Source organism: Haliotis rufescens, unplaced genomic scaffold (genome assembly GCF_023055435.1).
Source record: "Haliotis rufescens isolate VD_foot unplaced genomic scaffold, xgHalRufe1.0.p SCAF_148, whole genome shotgun sequence".
Lineage (NCBI taxonomy): Eukaryota > Metazoa > Mollusca > Gastropoda > Lepetellida > Haliotidae > Haliotis > Haliotis rufescens.
The window spans coordinates 225,792-247,206 of NW_025963833.1; the positions used below are offsets into that span (position 1 = coordinate 225,792).

Genomic DNA, 21,415 nt, shown 5'->3' on the forward strand with positions numbered 1-21,415 from the left:
CACACGTTTTATATGTAATTATTCCCCATAGGGATACCGTGTTCGAGTGGTCCCTAGCAGCCTGGGCTGATAGTGACATCGTAGCTTGACGGGGTGGGTCGTTGGCCACAAGATAATGGTTTGCCTGGTCCAGACCAAAATACTGACCGGCCGTCGACATATTGATGGAAAGGTGCGATGTTAAACAACAAACAACAAACACATATAATGCCTGGCAAAAGAATCTATATTTTTATTGACCAAAAAATGAAAATACAAGAAATGGTTATTCGATGGTGATGTATTTGATACAGGTATCATAGTTGTGTTTTTGGACCTTAAATTTGCAGTGTTTTGGCGATTGTTTTGGTAACGTTTTGATCAATTCCAGTTTTAAAGCGTATACATTCTTTTCCCCGACAGTGTATATAGCGGTATCAAGCATGTATGTATCAGTTGTTATATTTACATTTATGAATGTACATGTATCCCTTGTTTTTTTATATAGCTTCCTAACTACACGTATTTAAACATAGATGTGATAGAATTATAAATGAATGAATACATCGGTTGTTTTATACAGCTTTATCTGCTCATGGTGAATTCTATATATTTTTGTACATAACCTTACCAGTGGATGTAGGTGTCAAGTGTTGCATATAAATACATCGGGTATTGTATCAAACTGTTGGTCACTATTTCCTGCATCAATGCAACCCTTGTAATTATGGTTTATGTAGCTGCATGTAGGATTGTTTTATACAAGTGGATCAGTGAATATGTAAACCTTTGTGTAGTGCTTATTAATAGACACGTGTTATTCTTTGGCGTTGACGTTTTATATTAAAGGATGCATGCCCATATCTATGGTTTATATAACGGCATTAACACATGGCCGTATTAATTGTTTTATTTTAGCATATTATATGCATATAGAATTACTAAACGAGCTCCCGTGTAATACCAAATATGAAACGAATGAATAGTTCGGGTATCTGACGAGAGAATATTCACGAGTTTCATTTTATTGGAATTACACGGGAGCGAGTTTAGTATTTCATGTATTACTTGCCATTGATAACTTTTTTTTAGAATTTCACTGCTGTGTTTGAACAGGTAGACATCTACGCGATCCACAGAATAATCCAACTGAGTGTAACAGAATAGAAATTCAAACACGTCAAAATTGACAGGTATTGATTTACTACAATACAACAGCCCACCTTTAGGATTCAGGGGTCCGTTCGACAAAGCTATCGAAGCACAAGGGTTATCCACAGCTCCCATATACATGATCATACATAGACGTACGACTGTCGCTGCGCTACGATCGCCAGGTGGAATGAAGCCCGGCTCCACAAAGTTTACAATCACTCCACACTACCCTTTGACGTAATTTGTGGAATTGTTTTGCTAGATCCACCGGCGAAACAATGCCATGTGACGTCAGCCTAGCAACAGGGTTGTTGGGGTCATCGGGTGTGCATAAGCTCCTCTCAGTGATCTATCATCTCCACACGCAATATCGTTGAATAAGCCCAGGGATGTTGAGAGTTTTCAATATTTGTTCGTGAAACTTGTTCCCGCAGTACATCAACACTCGCTTTGGTACTACACAATGTGTAATACAGCTGTATGTTTATTAAACGGGTGATCTCCTCACGGTCAAGTAATAAAAGTCTTTATCTATTTCTATTGTCTATTGTCTATATGCCTTTATCTATTTATTGTTTTTCTATTTGGTTATGTATGATATAGTCGGAATAGCACAACTAAACTCTGGCTTGCAGCAGGGATTTCTTATCAATATGAAATTATTATTATTAATAATAATAATAATAATAATAATAATAATAATAATAATAATAAAAGTAGTAGTAGTAGTAGTAGTAGTAGTACGAAGCTTCATCTGTATGAATTTTCGCTCGTCACGCCGTAGAACCGGGTTCGCATCCCCACAAAGGTACAATGTTTGAAGCCCATTTCTGGTGTCCCTCGCCGTGATATTGCTGGAATATTGCTAAAAGCGGCGTAAAACAATACTTAATCACTCTGTATGAAAATATTGTTTATATTGTTTTTGCTTATATCTATATTATATAAGCCTATGCAATCGAAATGTATCAATAAATTAAATTCAATTTCCGATTTAAATTAATGAATTCCCGACAAGAATAACATTTATTGTCGAGAAAACCGTTTCATTGCTGTTATAATAGCTTGCACGCGAATATGTTGATCCTCCCAGAAATGGTACTGCTATTGGCTATGAGGAAACATAATTACACTTTGGTTTCCCAGTTAGTTATGATTAGAATCTGAGAACGTCACAGGGGCATTACAGTAAAATTAATTTGTGAAATGGGTTTGCTTGAAGATGTAGTTTGAGTAGCGTATCATACTCGAACATGTGCACACGGACTGGACGAAGCGCAAGTGCACCCGAGTTCCCAATCCCAACTCCCCTTTCACATGCGTAAAAAAATAATAAAAAATGAATTAATTATACGCATTTCATCATGGAAGAATATTTCAATTTTGATTAATGTGCTTTAATGAAGACAGTAAACAAAATTAGATTTCCGTTGACATGAAAAGACGGCCTCGACTCATCAATAAGCTCAAATTTTCAAAATTGAGAAACCTTTTGAAGTCTTTCAAAGTTTCAGACGAAACGAACCCCTTTCTCGTCGGTGCCAGTTTCGGCTTTCACAAAGAGACTCTTAAAACACCCCTTACCCTTTCGTTTCGTGCGATTTCACAATCCATCTTTTCAATAAGAAATCATAGACAGGCTCACGTGACCTGCATAATACTAAGCTTTGCACATGCATGTAATGGCCAATCAGAAGAAGGGCTCGTGCTCCACGTGCAAGGGAGGTCTCATTACTCATATTGCGAAGAAGGCGCGTTGTGACTCACGCGAAACCATTGTCCAAGTCACGTGACTGGTGTTACGGAATATTAATCAAACGAACAGAGTTGTGATTATAACAAAAATGGGGCCAAATTTAGTGAGGTAATATTTGGCGCAAACAATCTTAGTTTACAACCATGTTTATAGAAAAGCTATGTCGGAGTCGAACATTGCGGAAACTATTGTAGTTTGGAGTGTGTTAATTCGATAAGAAGGTTGTTCGCCTCTTGCTCATTGAATCCAGTATTTATATGTTTCCTGTTCAGTTAATCATCTGTGATGTTATAATATTCTTTCGGGAAATCTGACCTGAAATAATTATAATTTCATGATTCCGCGCCATAGAATTAGACGTCACATCTTTATATACGGGCGTTGGGTGATCAGAGATGTTCCAAAAATTAAAAATGATGCATTAAATATATTCAATACAAAAATATGTAATTGTAATTGCAAGATTACCCTTTAACCCATGTTAACGTGATTGCCGCTGTCGTCTTTGGAATTAAATCTCAGAGTAATCAAAATCCTTTGCCGCGAGCTCCGACACCAGTTTATATCGCAGACATTAAGCTTCCCAGCAAATTTCGGCCACGTAAAAAGCGGTGGCATCTAAATTCTATGACGGAATCAAACCCGAAATTGTAATCTTTGCGAGGAAAAGCAATTTCAAATAAATCACGTCAAGACCGGGACGGTTATTGTGTCGAAAAGGGTGAATTGCGTTGTGTCGGATTATCAGAGAAATATATTTCTTAATGTCATCAGATTATATGGGTCATGGAGTGACCTTGTGGTTGAAGCGTTCACTGGTCGCACGAAAACAATGAGCGAAGCCTTGGTGCCTCCGGATGAAAATTGAAATGTTCTGAGAGCGGTGAAAATATATTTAATAACTTCCTCATCAATAAAAGAAATCACGACAAAAAAGAACAGGTATGAACGAAATATTTTGTAAAACAGATAATTTCAATTTGTCTGTTATTAAAGGACGTACTATTCTTTCTGGAAAGTGAAATATATATACTATCACACAAACATACCTCTTTAATAGGTCATTGGTCAATACACATGCAAATATAATTAAAACTTTGTTTCGTAGATTAAGAGAATAATCGTATCAGCCACGACCTACCAACCCTCTCCACCTACCGCCGTCATATATAAATATGACTTCTCGTTAAGAATTAGTGTCAAAATCTATTTATCATGTGTTAGATTCTTCATTTTCAAAAACGTCGAAAACCTAGCTTTTTATTCAGTGAAACGTTTTACTGTAAGTGATAGTTATTATAATACATGCTTTTAATGCATAAACCCGTCATTGAAAACATAATAAAACAGTAAGGTATGAATTACATGTGTTATTATTCCTGACACACAGCTCACAATGGGAAGCGGAGCAGACACCAAAGCTTGTATGTTCGCATGTAAAGCATGAAAAACATTTCTAAAATAATTTTCATAACACGTGTAGACGATAACAATCATAATGATATTTTAATTTGATTTTAACTCCGCTTTTACCCTAAACATTAGCATTTTGAATTTACGGCTGTTCAAGTTATCACGCTCCAATTTGATTAGGTAACAACAGGGCTGAGCTTCAACAACTTTTCCAAGGCAAGGCATTTCACCCCAGCTGATGAAATCTACAGCTCCAGATATCATGTTCTCATTATAATGTCATGCTTTCAAAGCCAAAATTAGCCTCAATGGTTGCTTTCTGGGATCTCTCACTTCGTTTGAGGTTTTCATTTTTCCATTTTTAACTTTTGAAACGGATAGGGGCTTGGAAACCTGCCAACGATGAATAGATTATTATTGAACTGGTTTGTTATTGATGTTACGGGCCGTTCAAAAGCGTCTGGTTTTTTTCAACATCATCCTGTGAAGAAATAAATTCAAAACATTTGTAAGTGTTATTTGTAAGTTAAATATGAATAGATATGCTTTACATACTCCATAACAGTAACCTAGGGTTAAACCAGGTCCCCGGCAACGCATGCTTGTCGTAAAAGCGATTCTAATGGATCGGATGGACAGCGATTTGACTGATGGCGTGACTTATAACCCTACAGCGTTCATCCTTGATCAGTCACTGGTTTATCTGGTCCAGACTCGCTAATGTACAGGCCGCCGCCATATTGCTACCTTGTTGAATTTAGCGTAAAACAACATTCACTCACCAACGTCCTTATAAGTAATTGTTCAATGACATTCATTTGTCCGTCTCTGAAATGAAGTATAGTGTCGCATGATTAGGTCAAGAACCATTTAATGATATATTAAATAAAATTGGTGTCATTTCTTGTCGTGTTAATTCATACATGAAATCAACATCCCTAAAACGGTGTGTGAAAAGTGTCCCTTGTTTAATAACATTATAAGACCGGCATCCATCTGAAAAATGCTGATGGCAACAAACAAGGCCACATATGGAAACAATGCGGATTAACGTGTACTGCTAGCTGGGAAATACGCTTCCCGTGAACACAACATAGCATACAAAGTTATAAATGTAACTGCTAAATTCTTTTTTCAAATTGCTTTTATATATAACTTGAATTCATCGTGACATGTGGTTTTAATTCCCGAACATGTTCTCTTCTCTTTGTTGCTGACACCATACCGATGCTACGTAACCTTTGACCTGACTCACTCATCAGTGAGTGCAATGATAGTATCTGATTTGTTCATTACAACAATAACAACAACAACAACAATAACAACAATAATAATAATAATTAGAAGAATATAAATAATAACAACAATAATAATAGGGCTCTGTCCTTGTAGGCTTGGAGTAAGAATGATGATGATGATGATGATGATGATGATGATGATGATGATGATGATGATGATTAAAAACGTAAAAATCAATGACCGCGAATTCTTTTAATTTAGCTTACCTTTCGTTGGACTTATAGCATAGTATTCCCCCGTCGCTTCATCTCTCCTGAAATAATAATAATAATGATAATGATAATGATAATGATAATAATAATAACTGATGTTGATATTATGAAATACAAAGAATAAATTAAGAATAATAGAAATAAGGAAGGTGGATTCAATTGATAATGCAACTTACTGACAGAATTTGCCCGTTTTGTGAAAACGATGTAGAAAATGAACATCATTATAATAATTTCTACGATGTCTACATCGTTTAGAAAAAATAAAATATACCTAAATCCATATTTAAGATTCTAAATATATGATGTAATGAATCAATATGTTGACAGGCGTCCTGGAATATGAATACATTTGTCGACGCGTGCATATTAACATCTCAAGGAACGGGCATTTTCTAAATGCATATGACTTACTTGACTTAAGATATCTATCTCGTCGTTCTTATATTGTCGCCGTGGTGTTAGGGATTTGCGGTTGGGACAGGGTGTTCATGAATGGAATTTCAGGGTCTTTTTAAACGAATAAAGGCTAAAGATAATAATACCTAGCGCCGTGACATTAACCTTATATTGCCATAATAAAGGTTGTGTTTAATTCTGTCTATTTCTGTCATACCTTACCGAGCACCTGGTTCTAAACAGACACATGTTTAACAATAAAAGCGTCAAATCCGTTTCCACAATCACAAGCAGAGACCGATGAACGACTTCGAAGACCCCATAAGCACGTGTTCATGAATCACTATTAACCATTGATGATACCAGGTGTTCGAGAGAAGGTGCGCGTATCCTGCCCTACCGTTTGCACCCGCCACAAACACACAGAGAGGCAAGCCAAAGTATTATAATTTTATTCCAAATCATGCTTCTTTATGTGGGTTGCTACACCTAACTTATATTGATTTAGGTACTATTTATATTTAGCCTATTTGGAGGCTGGTATTGAGAAAATTAGCATATTGTTCGTTTTAACAAATACAATGTGACCTAGAACATATCCCTGCAGGATCCCAGTTATGTAAGTTTCCGAAAGTAGGATTAAATCATAAAGGTTTGTTTGTTTGTTTGTTTGTTTGTTTGTTTGTTGTTTAACGCCGCACTCTGCAATATTCCAGCTATATGACGGAGGTCTGTAAATAATCGAGTCTGGACCTGACAATCATGAGCATCGATCCACGCAAATGGGATAAGATGACATGCATCAACCAAGTCAGCGAGCCTGACCACCCGATCCCGTTAGTCGCCTCTTACGACAAGCAAAGTCGCCTTTTACAGCAAGCATGGGTTGCTGAAGACCTATTCTACCCCGGATCTTCACGGGTCAGTTATTAAAGAACACAGTTACGTATATCAATGTCTTTCAAAGGAAGAAGGTCGTGTAAATAAAAGCGACAAAACCGTTTCCATAGTCATAAGAATCTCTGCAAAGAGCATAGTCCTTTGTACGAGTCTGACTATATAATGCCACAGCGGGTACCACAGCAGCACAAGTACGATCACTAGTCTTATCTAGACTAGACTATTGTAACAGTCTGCTGGTGGGGACATACAAAGTCTCGTGTAAGAACACACATAGCCCAGGGTAGCGATCCCTTTGTTTGCTGCCTATTGCAAAGTTGACTTCAATACGCTAGCCCTTACGTACAAGAGTGTACATGGAACAGCTCCATCTTATCTTAACGACCTTGTCCATGCGTACCAGTCATCTAGGAACTTACAGTCTGATGACAAACTTCAGCTGGTCACTCACACATGGAAACTTAAATCATTTGTTGCCCAAACTTTTCAAGTAACTGCTGCTAAAAAATCGAAATATATTCCAACTGCCCTCAGAACAACCCCATCATTTGATATTTGTTTGATAATTTTGCAATTTAACTCTGGTTTACAGGTGTACTTGTATGTGTGTTGTCAGGGCTTTGGGCATGTTTTGCTACTTGGAGGTTAGCGCTTTATAAGAATTCTTCATCTTCTTCTTCACCTTCTCCTTTTTATTATTATTATAAGCATGATTCTTATGGATCACTATCAAATAACGATGATACCAGGCATTCGCTAATTAATGCCGCTTAGTGTGATAGTATTGACCAACGCGATGTACGTGCTGCCACTTCAGTGACCACCTTGTGCCGGTATACAAACTAGGATCCGAACCCATTATCGGCATAGGAGATCTGCGCAGGGATATGCGAAGCCTACAGAAATCAGCTACCAGTGTCGCGCCTTTGAATAATTACTTAATATAATGTCACATATAAAAGCGTTTATTATAGAAGGTTATGTTGTTTTTGAACTTAGTTGTTTTTGAGTATGTGTGTCGAATATAATCTACTGTGCGACATTATCATTGTGAAAAAATACTTCACGACCAGATCGTTGTAAAAATCTACTGTACGTCCCAATCAGTGTAAAAATATAATAAAGGACCAAATCACTGTAAAATATATATACTGTACAAACAAATAACTGAAAATAACGCTGTAATAGACGACCATAATTGCAAAGAAATATTGTAGGCCTAATCATTGTTGAAATATTATTTCCGACTCACAAAATGTGTACCGATCATTGTAAAGATATTTTGTACGGCCAAATCATTGTGATATTGTAAACAAATACTGTACAGCTCAATCATCGTAAATATATTACACGCGACTCAGTGCACAAATTACGATCCAATCAGTGGCAAAAGATTATGTACGTTTCAATCTATGCAAGAATAAACAGGACACATATACAAAGAAAATAACAATGAAAAACTAAAATACGTAAAATATGGCCGCAGACCCTGAACACAAAAAAAATAAATATGTGTACATAAACTGTACATATAATAAAAGCCATATATTAGTCTAAATATATTAAATATATTATATTTTAAAGCAAATGTCCACACATTCGCTAACAATAGGGGGGGGGGGGGGGGGCGTTTTCCGACATTGTCATACAAAGTGGGGATTCCGGGTTAGAATAGGTCCCAAACAACCCATGCTGGTCGTAAGAGGCGACTAAAGCCTTGTTTATACGGCCAAATGTTACTCACATAAGCATATTTATTCCAGGAGTATATTTGCTTATTAGTAAATATACTTTTGCACGACCTCTTGAGGTGAAGTAAATTACTCCTGGAGTATATTTGCTTACGTAAGCAAATGCGTTTACACGACCACTTTTACTTATGTGAGTATATATACTTACGTTAGTATATTCACTTATATAAGTAAACGTGGTCGTGTAAACGGGGCTTAAATGGCTTGGATGACTTGGCTCATTGCGTGTCACCCTTATGGTGTGGACCGTTCCTCACAATAGTAATCACTGGATTGTCTGGTCCAGCCTGGAATATTAACAAGCCGACGTAAAAAAAACTTGGATATATCTGTGTACGGCATTAAAACGATAAACAAAATTTCGAAAATTATAGTTTCAGTTTGTTGTTGAGAGACAATATTTCAAATATTTTTACAAGCAAATATCGTGAATAATTATTTCAGTAAAATAAAATTAAATGAAGTTATCAGCAGCAGCCAAAACATCATGACACCGCTTAATGGATCAGCCCGTCATAATACTTCAGATAGATAGACACGAGAAGAACGGGTTCTTTTCTATCCATCTCATAGGATCAGTGGAAGACACTTCAATACAAATTGTTTGGCATCTGACTTGTAACGGCACAGGCGTTACTCACCGAGTTTAAGCCTATCCTATCTCAAAAGTTGATGTTGAATAATTATTTCATTATAATTTCCATGGTTCTAATATTACGCAACAGCGATTTCGCGAAAATCAAGCAATAAAGGGGCTTTAATAACATAAAATGTCACCGCCAGAGAATATCCGGTCTTCAAAACTTATTCTGTTGGGCGTAAAATGCAGAATAGTTATGAAAATGATGTGTATCACTGAAAATCAGTGATGACACCAGGTGTTCGCGAGAAGGGTAAGCATATTCGGTCCTAAAGGTAGCACCAGCCACTCACACAATTTGCATAATACCCATACATAATATTTGATATACCATAGAGTCAACTGATTCAACTACTGATTGTAACATGAGTATTATAGTCCTCCCCACTTGAAATAGAAACAAGAAATCTCGCGATGATTAATTAACAGAGATAGTTGCATGTGTCCCAATACTTATGAAGCGAAAATAAGTTATTCCGCCGAAAATGAATATTACTTACAGTAATGACAAAAACGACAATGTGTGTTTTTCACGAAAAATCAATTTTGTTAGCGATAAACAACATCGAGTTTTGATTACGTGGTTACAATCCGACTGGGGATCTGCAGTCAGGTGACTATATTTAGGCTAAATTTAGCATGTGTAGCGTGCATACATTACCAGCACGAGCTGAATGAAACGCACGTGCAGATGTAGTATTTAAAGCGCAATTGTCCAAGCTTTCCCGAAACGTGGCAAAGCCCAACTCACTCACTCACTTTCACCTCACATTAACCAAACTCTCCCTGTCAATCGGTTTAGCGTGCAGTGAAGAGATTTAAAAAATCGTTCCACCAAAGCACATATATTTACGAACACATACACATCAAAATATACGTTTCTCTTTACAAACGATTGTTTTAGAACCATTAATCTCCTCATTGTAAATGATAAGTACCCCCACCCTACCCCTCTATGCGTGTCATATACTATTTCTAAGTCCATAGTCAGTTCAATAACTACCCAACGCACGCAGGTCATTCCACAGATATACAAATAGTTCAAAGGTAATAAAATCCCGAAATTATCCCCATAGGCCGAGATACAGCGAGAAAATTAACTACACCGTATTACAGCCCGAGTACTCCGACTGCCATAAAACATCGGTATCTAGAGTCCGACCTCTTGTAGGAGCGTAAAATAAACCCTGGATATAAAAGTACGTTGAAAACACTCAACGCTGACAGAGAAACGTCTGGTTTATCATCTACACCGCGGAGCCAGCAGCTTTATAGCTCTAGAAGACAGCAGGGTCGGAGTAGAACTGCACTGGGAGTCATAAATCAGCTGTTCGTACTGACCATAAGCGGCCAAAGTGGCTAGCCACTAAGGTCATTATCATAAAGGTCGTGAGATGAATTATTACTTTGATAATGACCGTGGTATATTGCTCCCAAGACGATAAGCCCACTTTGATACTTATATGAGACATACTTTATTAATTGGTCATAAGTTTCCGTCAAAGTTCGGGAATGTTCGTTTGTCTCCGTTGTTTTTGTTCCATTCGTGACCAACTCGTGTTATTCCGGGACAAGCCGAATAGCGACTCGTGCCGCTCTCATGGCCATTTTTGCGACCGGGTTCCGTCTTAGCGCAAACGGGCATACCTAAAACAATTGTCAAATCTTTGCGTAGTGGTTCACATATATTTCCCCGTATATTATTTATGTTTCAGATGCAATTTAAAGCACATTGGGACGTGCGACATTATACAGTATAATTGAACACATTTAACTGTGTCATGGGTATATTTTAGATGCAAGACATATGTAAAATCAAAATTATTTCTGAGGGATTCTTTGACGAAGAACTTAAAATCATACGCGTATTCTGATTGGTTTGTCGTATTTTCGCACATAACATCCATCGATAGGGGGACGAGTCTTCTTGTAGGTTACGGAAAGGGGCGAGTGGTGACGAATGGTTTTTGTTCGTGAATCTCGGTTTCGAGTAAAACCTTCGCTTGTTTCTCTCAAGATAAGAATCTACTGGGGTATTTTATTGTCAAATCATAATTATTTTCGAGTGTAATTTGTTATTCAAGTGGTCTTGTTGACTGAAGCGATAAACAATTATTTAAAAAAAAAGAAGAAAAAAGAGGTAATTTTGATTTTGCAAAAAAATAACAAAAACATGAAATTTGCGGATGAAGACATGCAAATATTATGGATAATAAATAACCTGATGAAGGGGCCGGTAGCCCCGAAACGTCGAAAACTGTAAAGAAGTTGTTTTCCCTTACGATTTCAGGTCTTTATATTCTTCCAACTTCTAAATGCCTATCAAAACTGGAATATGATAACTTGCGAAAACGAGACAATCGTCAAAAGTTCTTTTCTTTTTCTATTAAAAAGCCCAGCTATCGTTTATGTCTCGGACATCATTATCCACCGCATTAAAACGCGTCTATCTTATCTAATAGCATTTATTGATAAAAAAAAATCAGTTCAAGAGTTAGAATTACAATAACAGCTGGAAGATATTTCGTCTTTAAAAACACATACTCATATAATGTTCATGTTCAACGAAACCTTGTCGAATAATTGCTATTTAATGTTTAATAAAGACAGTTATTTTTCATATCTGTAGCTCAGCCTACGGTTGCCAATATCACGTGATCTTAACATGATTAGCATACGATATCAAGGACTACTTCGCAACGCTATACAAGGAGGAAATATGTCTATTCTCTCATCTCACTTTATTCAAACATGTATATTGCAGATCAAAGTTAAGGTAAGGTCCGCGAAGATCGAAAAGCCTTTATTCTATCGCAGCTGTATTTTGTCCAATGAACAATTCACGATATTTGACATCATGCAGCACGGGCTATCTGGCTATATATATACGGTCAATATTTTTTGGAAACGCTGTAGCGAAACACACATAATAAATCCTCTAAAAATATACAAATAAATTGCCTCAACAAAATTCATATCATCGGTTTATCTAAAATTGTTTTAATGTTTTAAACGTTGATACATGTATCCATTACGTATAATTGACGAATTACCAAAACGTTCGTCTTCTCTGCCAGTGAGACACACAGATCTATGTTTCATCTATAACCCCAAATACCAATGCTGTGACGTCGTTACGAAATATTCAAGATAGAATTAACTTCATGACGCATTACAAACTTTGGTTTCCTCAAAATCGTAGTCATCTAATTTGGTCTTGCCTCATTTTATTCAATGTATGTTTCAGGAAATAGGATTTAATATAAACAACTGAATTCTTCTGTATTTTATTCAGTTCACCCCCATTAGTCGGATTTCTATCAGTCAGACGGTGGAGTGGAGATTAAAATGACCCACCCATGTCTACAGCGGACTCTATCCTAAACTTGACCTAGTACAGTAAACTACGTTTATAACGAACACGCTTATAACGAAATGACCGATATAACGAACTTATTTTTTAGTCCCGGACATTTGTATGCTGTATATATGCGTATAGCGAAATATGGTTATTACGAACTAAAATTAGTGGTCCCTTTGAGTTCGTTATAACCGTAGTTTACTGTAGATATATTTGACAGCTTGGGAATTAACTTTGCATTCGAAGGTTTTCCATATTTATGTTTTACCTTCATGCTGTTAATGTGAGAGTCCCATACCAATTTAAATATTTCTTTATCTAAAAAAACGAGAACCATATATTTTAACCGGTCTCTATTTGCGCCAAGTGATGATACGTAAGTTGCTTTTATCTATAATTTTGCATATGAAAAAGCATAGCTTACGAATGTGTTTTCACTTACATTAATAAAAGCTAAAGTAACATACTTTTCATCTATATGATAATCTTTCTACTTCTAGAGATTAGAGATGCAACTGAAAATAAACATGTGATCACGTGGTGATAATGATAGCAATATGCACGCTCTCTTCTAAATACATTCTAATGAAGATAGCAACCAAGTATTAAAACATATCTTTTCCACGTGTCCTATTACAATAAAACCCCACATCATGTCGGGCTTTTTAATCCGAGGATTTTGAGTGGATATAATTATGAGCCATTGGCTGTTAAACCCTCTGTCAAAGGAGAACACGATCCATGTATCAAACGCCTGTGAAATTAACACGTTTGGATTTCAAGTCGCTTTGAAACATGACCCGTTCCCCCACACGCCTGTACAGAGTAGCCACTTGGTTTTCGTCCTTAATTGCACAGTGAACAGCTGTTTTCCAGTCCCCCATATGATAAGCAAACTTTATTTGTTTATCTGTTTAATATTATCATAATTAAAAGTATCCAATTCATACTGAAATTAACACTTTGAAACCCATATACCATTTCAAATATACATAAACATAAGTTATTATCTTTAAGAGATTAATTACATTGTATTTATGTAGTAAAATAACCACGTACAAATATTCGATATCATTTTCAAAACAAATTAAAATAAAAGCGACAAAACAATTTCCATAGCTACAAGACATTTCTGTAACAAAATACCACAAAATCGCTGACAGATCTCCCCAAGTGGATATTTTTGTGTTATGTTTGTTGTCTGCAAACGTCTCGATGTTGTTATATTTGTATCTTTGTGGTTTTACATCGTTGACATCCAGCTATACACGACGGTCAGTAAATAATCGATAATGGACCTCACAAACAAGGGGTTGATATAATGAGCAACGCCCTTGCCGTCGGGTTACGATGCTACACAAGCTACCACGTCATCGACTTGACCAACAGAACCAAATTGTAGTCGTTTTTAGTGAATAAACAGTTCTGGGATCATATATGACAAAATGACAAAGATAAAAGACCTATTTTTGAACTGATGAAATGAATCCGCATGATGAAATTAATCTCAGTTGTTATAATACGTGTGGCGACACATGGAGCTCTTATATGAAGGTGTCATGTCAATAAAAACAATTATTCTCACTGCCGAGAAAACATATCAACATCTGTATTTATTTATTTAGATCAATATTTACGTGTCATGAAGTGTTACAATACCTTTATATCAACACATGCTGATACAAAATTATCGATTATTATCATTATTGTTTGTTTTTTTGGTTATTTTACTTAATGACAATTTATACACAGCCACGTATGTGTATTTGTATGACGTATTTGGATTATACATACCTACTGAAAATGCTTCGCCTTCGTAACAGTCATTTTTTGCTGTCTCCATATCGAAACGATTGATAAAAAATTGTTTCCTTTGTTAACCTTAGTTAAACAACACGAGTATTGATGTAATGCATTATCAATCTAATTTCTGAAATATATGTATTGTGAATGTGAATTCGATACCGTTGAAAAACTAAATGTATGCAGGCTCACAATATACGTTGCAGTAGAAAACACATCACATCAGAACACGACAGTGCCTGAATAAAAACGTTGATTTACTCGTCAGCACCTTGCTGTAAAACGTGATAAAAAATGTAATGCAGATTATAACAGTTAAGTCATTCAAATTATAACATGCCTTTAGTATGTATTTAAATTGTTGCGGTTATAAGGGGTCCCGGTGATAGTGTGCAGCAATGGCGAAACGGGGACACTCTACGTGTAATAATGATAAATGACTGTGTCGCGTCAAAATGTTTCAACTATGAGAAAAAATGATAATGTCAATTTCGGATTTAGGGATCTTTCATATTGAACAATGGCGGTAATTCCTCCAGGGGATTAGTTTGGGGTTCGTTAGAGCGATTATCCGGTATAGTCCTCGTGGGTGAGGCGTCTTCCTGGTTGAAGGTGGTGATTGGTTAATTATACATGTACTCAGGTACAATAATTAAGATTCCAAAGTTTTATGAATTTTATGTAAATGTACTTCATTGAAAAAAGGAAATTTTATGACTACACTTTTCGAAACATTTCACGTCGGAAACAGAAATTTACGCGGTTTGTTGTTTTCCGAATTTCACTACATTTTTTAATTAGATTTTCGTGGATGATATTAAATCAAAATCAATATCGTACTTTCTACTGATTGTGTTTTATGTGTTAATAATTTGTTTGAAATAAATTAAATTGAATTACGAGTAGATTCGGTTTGAAAATACGTTTCATCTCCGTTATCTGATCAACGATACATGTGTTATCATAAGCATCTATCCAGTACCGTTTTCACGTGTAAACAGATTGACGATAAGCTTTAAACGAATAAAACCGCAAAGAAATTGAGAGTGGATTCTTACCATACATATTTTCTAAAACGTTTAATAGATTTCATATAACATTTTTTTTATACACGATAACAGAAAATGCAGTCAACGCTTATAAATCTACGGTTTTATTATGTTTAGTTTAAAAGATATCGTCCACATGTTGACGTCTAGATAAAGTCGACATATAAATCTTCCCGCTATTATCAGAAGGGTTTATTGTTTATAAACAGGGGGGTAGACACCCAGTCTGAACGATTTGTAAAGAGTTTTCTTTTCGTGCCTGGCTTCACGTGCTGAAAACCCCCCTGCGCCAAATAAACTTGACCTACTGACCGAATCCCTTCCGCTAAAATACAAGGTCAAAAGAAATTGACAACGCCTGCCGTGGTATTTACCGTGTCGTATTGACTTCGGTATAACGCAACACGATTCACCCAACAAGTCGGTTTATATTTATCACAGCAAGGTTGTATCGAAGTGCGGCGAAGAATTCTGTGGAAATGCCTTGTTGCTATGATAAATCCACAAACAAAGAATGTGTAAGGCTTGTATTAATAACACACCTTAAACTACAAATATCTTTATTATATTATTTATTTCGTTTTGTTTCCGGTAAGATAAATGTATTTTATAAGCGCGGCGTAGAATATATTTCGCTAAAGAAGATATGGTATATAACAAAGTTTACCACGGCATTCGCCGAGAGTGAAGTATACATGTGACCATGTTCGCTAGCATTAACGCAGGTGGATTCAGCTGCAACATTGCTGACTGAAAAATAATATTCATACTCAGGCACACATTCAAATAAAATTTCCAAAATATTATTGATAATTTCGTGCCATCACAACTCACGAGAGTAAATTATTGGATGAACGTACAGGACACGCGTAATCTAACGTCCATGAGATGTGCCTGGCGAGTACATCAGGTTCTCCTGTGACATAACATCCGCTGTTTGGAACAGCGGTTCCAATATAGTTCCTCAGAAATGGTATGATGACTCAGTAAGGCTAGGTAAGTACTGAAAAATATATGGAAGGTTTCCAGAAATCAAAGACAATATGTCCAGATGAATATATACCACTCAACTTTTAATAGGGATAATCAGAAAGGTCCTTCAAATTAAATATATAATTGACATACTATGAGAATCAGATCTGTGTACCCCTATCAAAAGTGGAATAGTATTATATCGATTCTCGTTGTCTGCATATCTGTTGAACTACCTCGTAAAACATGAGGCACATTACTCATTGTGACTATCAGGAACCATAAAATTATATTATGAAAGAAAATCACATCAACTCAATTGTTATAACAAAATATCATTTTTAATTTAATTAAAAATTCGTACAATGTTAATATTACCTATAACTATTACCATGTTCTATAGTCCTATTTAATATAAATGACATAAAAAAAACCAGAAAACGCTTTCAAAAAAGAAATCATTTCAAAGCGTATTTAGTCCAGTCAAGAGACGTTAGTTTTAATAAAAATGCAGATTATTTACAAGAGCTGAATACATTTTGTACCATAACGCGGAATGCGTCTATTCATCTCTCTGCCATTGCATTTCAATGTTTTCAAGCAATCATTACACGCTAACGTTATTACAAACCATCTCAGTTTGACGAAGCCCTTCGCATGGGCGCCATACCCGGAAACCTGCATTATCGGGTCACTTTAAAGACGTTACAATGTAGATGAAGGTCTCTTTGAATCATATTTTCACACCCCTCCGCGGTGAGACAGGCAGTAACAAAGGCGTTCCACCCCCACGCCGATATGAAACGGTCCGTACATACGCAAAATCAATGCAAATCTTCAACACTCATAACAAAAATATAAAACGAAACTATATCAACTGTTATTACCTAGATTATTATCTTAGTATAGTTCAAATCTTTATCTTAACACGGGGTAATCGGAGAAATTAGATTTGATTATTTTTATCGGTTTTCATATTAACATAATAATTTACTGGCCTGCTTGGGTGTTATATTAAGAAACAATAATTTCGGCCAATATTTTGCGAGCTTGAATATGTCGTATTCTATGGAAATTCATATTTCTTTCCAGAGAGATAACTATCATTTTTAACTTTGGGGCTTAATATCGAAGTGACAATACTTTTGGTGTCCTTTAATATTTTGATGCAGTGTTGGGCGATATTCAACAATTCAACAAGTACTACAGCATCGAAGTAGAAAAACAAGGCTTGAACACAAAGTAGAGATCAACCTTTGAGCTTATTTTCATAGATACTGTAAATGCGGAACGTTTTGCGTCACGTAAATATATATACGAATGGCTACAATAGCTTTAACTGCCCCTGCAGAGTTTTGCGACACACTGATAATGAGATTACCAAAGATCAAAGCTGCTTTTGCACGAGTTATTTGTTAAGAGTAGAAAGCAGCGTGATGTATTCATATTAATAAAAATAACAAAAAATCATTCAAAAATTTAATTGAACATTATCTATGTAAATCGTCATAGAATTTCGCTGACGCACGAGACAAATTATTGAATCCATATATTGCGAGGGACCTCCAGCTGAGAAATATTATGAAAGTTTGTTTTTTAACTTGAAGAATTAACATCTAACTTTTAATCACATGCTAATTGTTTATGTTGTCATATACATATAACATTATTTGTGTAAAGACACACGTGCTAACAAAAAAAGGAATTATTCAGCCTTTATTTGATAGGATGTATCGAAAACTCAAACCACTTGCATGTTTATGAATGACACGGACATGTAATCTTCAAACGCAACACATGGGCCCGGGAAGGTAATAAAATCAAATTTGTATTTGTTGTAACAGATGTAGAGTTGCGCGGGGTCCATACTTATTTTTCCTTTATCTTGATCGTCATATCACATCAATTGTCATGATATTTAAACAATAATCTGCGAAGTGATGCGTTGCTTCAAGTTTCAAATTCATTCTTGCACCTGGATAGACAACAGGGTCTGATACTTAGTACTGATACTACAACAGCTCGTACTTATCGTTCTTGATATCGGGGAATAAAGAGTTTTCTATGCATAAAAATAACTACGATACATAATGCCATAAAATTCAAACTTAAGAAAAAGAATTCAAACTGAACGCAATATAGGATTGTCTCATAGTTCAGCGAACGCTGAAATTGGCCAACTGGTTCGTCTAGCTTTTATTTGATACATGAAATAGATATTTATTAATTCTTTTGACTGCCGCTACTAATTTAATAACTACCCGACAACTATATTCTGAATGTTTATTTCAATAGTGTCCCGTTAAATTTGTTCATTTTCATTATGTCCGTTAATTTTACAAATTAAACTAGATAGACAGAAATTATTTGCGTCCTAAAATTGGAGAAAGTGCACAGGAGCTAAATCTCGTACTGTAAATCGGGTAATGACTTGTTTGGGATACGCTGAAAGGTCCATCAAATTTAGAAATACAACATAATCCAAGTTTCGTAAGGAATCAACAAGCAGTTTGTGTGTAAAGAAAATAATTCAATGACGAATGGCTAAATGTTTAATCCCCTGTCACCAGATTTTGATAAAATCAATATCAAATAATCAATGTTTTGTCAATAAACCTTTTCTGTGTAATCTCAAATTGTGTTATGCATTTTGATTATTTTAAGGTTTAGCAGGTTTGTTCCTGGAATAGTATGAACAGAATTTTTGGATTAATACTTAATGTTTTAAACGAAGTTGAAATTGTGTGACTCCTTGTTTATGTTCTTTTAATGCTTGATTATACGTCCTAAAAATGCAGTGTTGAATTTCAAAACAGATGTTAGGTGTCGTAAAGTTAAAGAAATATATAATTTAAATTTTAAAGACCGGTAAATAATTAAAAACGAATCCCGGTAGTTTTATAATCTTTTAAAGGGCGAATTTAATTTAGGTTTAAGTTTCACTTAAATAATCGTATTTCACTGTGGAAATAAATAATGCAGAAAGAAAATATTCTTTGGGGAATTTTAACCAAGCTCTTTGTTCATGGATAAAAGACGTTTTGATTTTATAAAGATCCTATCCTAAATTTAATTGAAGGGTTGGCTAAACACAATTTCTGATCAAAATATTAATGAGAAATCATATTCCGTTCATTAATCATTATGTCATAAAGTATTCTACGTCTTTGTTACATTTCCACCGATATAAGACTAATAACGTCAAGATATTTCACGACACGGCTCTAAGGCGTGGCTTGGGGAATTTATTTCGCGTGAAAATTTGACATAATGGTTATGAAAAATGGCCTTAGTATCTCTCTGAAGCCATTTCCCGTCCGTGTCGTTCATTCTCTCTGATTAAAAATTTATCTTTTTATCGCTACACCCCTGTGTTTTTCAGCACGCGACCCTGGGCCAGCGATTTCGCTCATTGTTCCGTTGTAATCTCACATTCTACGATGTCTGTGCTCCTTTGAGCTCTTGGCCAATCACAGAGCAACATATTCGCGAGCCTATCGGCCAGCTGCGCTCTCATTGGCTGAATTTTTATGAGTCTATAAATAACAAACCAAAGTAAATAATACCGGCTGGCTCTATGACAAGTCACGTGATAAAGTCGATTTGCTGGCCCGGGTGCTACGAGACGAGGCGGATATTTTCAGTGTTTCTGGATAAAAGAAGCAACGAGCAACCGACACAGTAAGTACAACTTGAAGTATGATGCTTCTGCGACAATAATTCGTAAAATCTTAATATTTCACGACGTGTTTGGGGCTCCAGAACGCGCGACAATTCCGAAGCGGTCTGCTTTGCTAACAACTGGCTATCCAACATGGCGTCTCTCTCGACTCGGCAGACGAACGGGCCCCGCTGTCGGGATTGACAATTTAGCTTGGCTATGGCGTCTCCGTGAACGGCATTTGTGTGGAAGGGTCTGCTACTCTCACGGTTGTGTAGTTACCTTAGAAAATATTTTACGTTGTGTGTGTTGATCAGAATATTTTGATACTTTGCCAAATTGACCTATCGCTGTTTAAGCATCGTTTGGTTTTGGATGTGTAGTGATAAGGGCTTAGGACTGGATTTATGGAAAAGCACATGTGCAATGTACTAGATAGCCCGAAGGACCACCGCTAAGGATCGCAGAATGATCCCCTTTGGGGGTAACTCTCATTTCGCGAGAGGCTGTACACTACAATTTCAAAGACAACGTTTTTACAGTGAGTCCAAACAACTCAAGCTCAAAGCTTTAATGCTTGTGTTTACCATTTATCGCTCTAGACTCGTCCAGGGGACACTCTTACCCCTGTCTGAAATTTCCGTCTGTGATATGTGTTTACTGCTAACGCAGAAACCCCCAAATCGAGGAACATATTTCGTAAACTACCGGAATTTTCCGCAATAGAGGATGTAGAATAATTTGACCCAATATCGACGCTCTTGCTCAAGCACGAGAAAAGCGAGAGCGAATAGCGAGCAGACAAAACAAGCTTTTGTTATCATAATAATCCTAGGCAATTCTGCAAGCTAATTTGCCTATCGCTACTCAAGCGTTTCTTGTTATTTAGTGTGAATGTGTATTAGGTCGGTGCAGTTGGGTTGTGAAGGTGCTATTATTTTCCTCAACGTTTCGTGTGTTGGTCTTCTCGTGCAATGATAACACACGGACATTATTGATGAACCATTTATGGTATGTTAATGAGTTTTAAAGTCAATTACAAACATGCACATCTTCTCTCGTCGG

The 21,415-nt window shown here is 36.1% G+C and overlaps 1 protein-coding gene across 1 annotated transcript in view; it reads left to right on the forward strand.

The window, feature by feature from the left end:
- Nucleotides 1-20,255: 20,255 nt before the first annotated feature.
- Nucleotides 20,256-21,415, forward strand: part of LOC124110539 (polycomb group protein Psc-like) — a 34,441-nt gene continuing 33,281 nt past the window's right edge. Inside the window, exon 1 of the mRNA XM_046469920.2 lies at nucleotides 20,256-20,370. The gene's annotated coding sequence lies outside the window, so the exon portion shown is untranslated. The remainder of the gene's footprint in view (nucleotides 20,371-21,415) is intronic.